The sequence below is a fragment of the Sinocyclocheilus grahami genome, unplaced genomic scaffold (assembly GCF_001515645.1).
Source record: "Sinocyclocheilus grahami isolate Dianchi unplaced genomic scaffold, SAMN03320097.WGS_v1.1 scaffold196.1, whole genome shotgun sequence".
NCBI lineage: Eukaryota > Metazoa > Chordata > Actinopteri > Cypriniformes > Cyprinidae > Sinocyclocheilus > Sinocyclocheilus grahami.
Window position 1 is genome coordinate 622,560 of NW_015505375.1, and position 5,267 is coordinate 627,826.

The following is a 5,267-nucleotide window of genomic DNA, read 5'->3' on the forward strand; positions in this document are numbered from 1 at the left end:
AGATGCTGATTTCATTTTCCAGCAGGATTTGGCACCTGCCCACACTGCCAAAAGCACCAAAAGCTGGTTCAATGACCATGGTGTTACTGTGCTTGATTGGCCTGCAAACTCGCCTGACCTGAACCCCATCGAGAATCTATGGGGTATTGTCAAGAGGAAGATGAGAGACACCAGACCCAACAATGCAGATGACGTGAAGGCCGCTATCAAAGCAACCTGGGCTTCCATACCACCTCAGCAGTGCCACAAAGTGATCACCTCCATGCCATGCCGAATTGAGGCAGTAATTAAAGTAAAAGGAGTCCCTACCCAGTATTGAGTACATGTACAGTAAATTAACATACTTTCCAGAAGGCCAACAATCACTAAAAATGTTGGTCTTATGAAGTATTCTAATTTGTCGAGATAGTGAATTGGTGGGTTTTTGTTAAATGTGAGCCAAAATCATCACAATTCAAAGAACCAAAGACTTAAACTACTTCAGTCTGTGTGCATTGAATTTATTTAATACACGAGTTTCACAATTTGAGTTGAATTACTGAAATAAATGAACTTTTCCACAACATTCTAATTTATTGAGATGCACCTGTATATATTTCAGATTTCAAAAACATGATTGCATGCCTCAAACCCTAAAACTAATGTGAATTACATATTGTATGTTGTCTGTCCGAACCTTTAGATGCTTTGTTGGTAATAAATCCAGAGGAACAAAAAAGTTGAAAGGTTTGAAAACAAAAGGGCAAATGGTGCAGAAGAAACAGCTTGAAGTGAACCCACATGTTGCCACTCTTCTTTGCAAAGTGAAGGGTTTTCAGTGGAATTTCTGAAATGTAAGTAGTACACACCCCAAGATCTTTTTTTCTTTCTTTTATTATTCTCTATCTGTATTTGACTGTACCTGTCAACTCTTTTTCGGTCTCTGACTGTATCTGTCATTCCTCTGTCTGTTTCTGACTGTATTATTATGTTTTGTAATATATCTTATATATATTGAGTATGTGAGCAGCATAAGTAGAGTTATTTTTTAACTCTGTATTAACTTTAGCTCACAAGTTTTTTTCAGACTTGTGTGAAGTTACAGTGTTTTCTATTGCTTCAGGATAATTCAGATCAGGGTTTCTCTCCCAAGTGAGAGGAGAGCGGGAATTTTCTTTGTTACTCAAGTCCACTCACGTAATCTGTTCCAGTCTGTTTGTTGCTTGGCAACATTTAAAGATTGATGCTATGGCAGAAACATAAGACAGTATTAATATCTTGTTTACAGAAGTGTTGTATAAAAGCAATATCACACTTGCAGTTTAACTGTTGTTTTAAACCATGCTGATCAACACTCTTGCTATTATATTGCTATAAGTATAGTTTATGGTTTGGAGAGTAAATCACAATCACAATGTTACAAACAATCTATGTTTTTCTAGGAAACCTGTAACCTAAATCTGTCCAGCCTGCCTGAACTGAAAATATTTTTAAATTGATCATAATAGCATTAAAGGGCTGTGCTTTGTGCCGTTTATTATTATTATTAAATTATTTGGTTTATCCCTAGACGCTAGAGGGTCTAAGGTCCACCCACCACAGTCTCACAAAATACTGTGGGAAACTATGATACTGTTTTTATGCATATTTACTATATATGAAATAATATGTTTGATTGTTTTTCAATTGTTGGGTTCATTTATGGTTTACAACCTTATTTCATTAAAAGGTTCAAGCAATCAGACTGTTGTTCCAGATCATTGATGAAGAGCACTTTACCAATACTCTTTCCTTCTGAATGTAACATCGTCAACAATATGCAGAACCATCTGACATTTATGACAAACCAAATCCTGTGAAAATCGGTAAGAAGGGACTGTTACAGCCTGTTGCAAAGCACACCTGTCATCTGTCTGACATTCACTTCCTTGCAATTACAAGCAGATCTTGACCTTTCCAATATGGCAGACATGCAGACGTATCACTGTAATTAGAAATAGTTGCTAATGTGCCATCTAGGTGTTTATATCTATGGTGCTGACACTAAACATAATTGCTGCTATGAAAATAAACACACTGGCCCTTCATTAGTAATGCTGTCATGATGTCAAATCCGTGACATGGTGTTTAGTAAGTTCCAGCTTGGTTCGCTATGGCAGAGGTCCCCAACCCCCGGGTTGCGACCCAGTACCAGGCAGTGAAAGAGCTGCTACCGGGCCGCAAGAACGCAAAATGACTCTAAGCTATATGCAATACCTAGGGTTGTAACAATATACTGGTATCACGGTTTGAACGCGCACGGTTATCATACCGTAAACATTTGCATATCTTATTTCCGCTCGGCTGCTTCACTCTGCATTCACTTGGCTGCTAAACGTTACACGCACGTGCAGCGGAGAAAATTAGAGACAGAGATAATATCTAATCTCCATCCCCACCGAAAAAAAAGTTAATATCTGCAGTATGGGAATATTGATATAATATGGGGATATTTAAAAAAAAAAAAAAAAAAAAAAAAAGAATGCGGGGTTTTCTTTGAGGACGTATCCAATTTGCAAAAAATGTGGACGCAAAGTGGCTGCAAAAGCAGGCAATACATCCAACATCTTCGCTCATATTCGCAGACACCATCCCTCCGTGCAGATAAAGGTATGTCGCATTAATAACAAGTTATAAGTTAAAGGGGTCATATGATGTGATTTCAATTTTTCCTTTCTCTTTGGAGTGTTACAAGCTCTTGGTGCATAAAGAAGATCTGTAAAGTTGCAAAGACTAAAGTCTCAAATCCAAAGAGATATTCTTTATAAAATTTAGGAGTCAGCCACACCTACCTAAAACGGCTTGTTCTAACACACCCCCACATATCTACCTCACTATGTAGGAAGATTTGCATAACGCCGCCATTCACGCAAAGAAAGAAGGCGTAACTTTTATTCTCACTGTTGTATTGTTGCCGCTTTCCGCCATGTCCTGAAGACGCAGTGTGCTTCGTTGTGAAACTACTTTGTTTGGTCTTCTAAAAGAGGACGATATCCGCTTCATCATGCCTAGAGCTGATCCGTGCTGGTCGCTGAGGGAATACATCAACTTAGTGCTGTGGATCGCCGGATCGGCTTTCACCATGGACCTCAGCTCACTCTAGCCCGGCTTCAGCTCACGCTAAGCCGCTAGGCCGCTGTGTTTTTCGTTGTGAAAGTGAAACTACTTTGTTTGGTCTTCCAAAAGAGGACACGACTACAAATCAGTGGTTAAGTTGTATTTACAACACTGTTACAGAACAGTTTAACCCAAATATCCAGATGTGTGCAGCACATTTTATGGAGGACTGTTTACTGATCCTGGGAGAGTAACGTTAAGACTAAAATGCCAGCAGTTCTGACTCACGTAAGTACGTTTTCATTTAAAGGATTTGCCACTGATGATTCAAACGCGTGTTTTGGGCAGTGTGGAGTAGCACTTGTTGGACATGGACATGGCATCAACAGTATGGTGAGGGGCATAACATTTCCGTCACACGCTTGAGGTATTCGGCCAATCACAACGCACTGAATAGCTGGCCAATCACAGCACACCTCACTTTTTCAGACCAATGAGCTTTGTAAAAATCGACGCGTTTCAAAAAGGCGGGGCATAGAGGAGAAACAATGTACAGTATGTGAAAAATAATGTGTTTTTTTAACTTTAAACCACATAAACACATTTAATTACACCAAATATGCAAAATAATGTTCTTTTAGCAGCATCATATGACCCTTTTAAGGCCGTATGATTTCCATGAAGCAGAGGGAATTGTGCAGTTGTGAACATGGAATTTACAGTATAACGAGGATGTCACGTAAAACGCGCAGTCTGATCGATGGATAAATCGAAAGTAGTTATGATGTGTGTCTGTGAATATTAAAGCGCAAAGAGACTGCTATAGACTGCTAGTCTCTGAGTGGCGCTGTTTTATCTACTGCATACTGAAGTACGCATACATAAATGTTTTTTTCAGTGTCTAAGATACATAAACATGAACATCAGCAGAGTTGCTCTGAGAGAAAACGTAAATAAACATTTCCTAGTTTTATTTGAGAAAAACCATTGTCAAATACACTCTGAAACGCAAAGGTCTGCTACAACCCGTCAAAATAAACGTTCGATTTAAATTGAAATTATGAAAGAAATATATTAGCATTGCACAATGTACTTCAAAGTTATAATAACAACAATAATAATATTCTTTATAATAAAATAATTTATTTAAACATTGTTTTCAAGGAATATCATGTTTGTCCATGTTTTAACTTTGCCAAAAATAAAAGTTGTTGTAAATTTTCATTTAAAAACATTAATTAAAATGTTAGTGTGATATAGATATACATAAGGTGTACAGCTTTATTTTTTTTATTTATAAATTTTTTCAGAAGGGAGACTTCAATACTTTCATTAAAATGGTTTCAAGTTTGTTTTAATAAAGAATTTGTTCACTCAAATAACTTGTTCTTGTTCTTTTAAGAGTCATTGTTACTGATAAGAATTATTGTTTAATATATACCGTGATAACCGTGAAATGGTGATATTTTCTAAAACGATTATCATACCATGAAAATCTCATTCCATTACAACCCTAGCAATACCACTGTATTATTTATTGTGCGTTTCCCCTTTAAGAGCCAATATCCAAATTTATGGGCACGATTTCAGAAAAATGTTGGTTCCACACTTTAAGTTTCAGCTAATATTAACATGCGTGGGAAACAAACATCTCTCGAAAGTTTCTTTAGTGAAGGAGGTAAGAAAAGAACAAATGATAACGACAATGAAGAAACAGCTGCTGGCAAGAAAAAGGGGAAAAATAAAGCCGCCTTTAAAGGCACAATATGTAATTTTCGCTGCTAGAGGGCGCGTATTCAAAATAAATAAAGAGGCAAAGGCGTAGTTTCGTTAGAGTGTGGAATCATGGGAGTTGTTGTCTTCATCCCCACAGCTGATGCAATCCGACGGGACTCGGGCAGAAATCATGTTCATGGATGAGCTTATGATTTATTAACGTAATAGAATGAAGCAGGGTGAGGCTGAAAGCCGTCTAAGCGAAACGAGGCCGCTGAACGAGCGTGACACTCGGCTCGAAAGCAGCAGAGCTTTTATTATGCCACAGTCGACCGCTTCCGCTCCTTCTGGTCGTGAGTATGTGGGGCAAAGCAGCGCTGTTTTATCATACTAGATACATTTGAAAGTTCTGTTATAATGCTACTCTGTGCGGTCGTCACCGGTCTAATAAAACACACAACATATTAAAGCGTCTT

The 5,267-nt window shown here is 37.9% G+C and overlaps 1 protein-coding gene and 1 long non-coding RNA gene across 3 annotated transcripts in view; one reads left to right on the plus strand and one right to left on the minus strand.

Annotated features, from left to right (window-relative positions):
- Positions 1-825, plus strand: part of LOC107595062 (uncharacterized) — a 6,289-nt gene extending 5,464 nt beyond the window's left edge. The window contains exon 3 of the long non-coding RNA XR_001610225.1: positions 683-825. This is a non-coding gene — a long non-coding RNA (uncharacterized lncRNA). The remainder of the gene's footprint in view (positions 1-682) is intronic.
- Positions 1-5,267, minus strand: part of cntln (centlein, centrosomal protein) — a 106,039-nt gene that overhangs the window by 93,209 nt on the left and 7,563 nt on the right. The window lies entirely within an intron of this gene.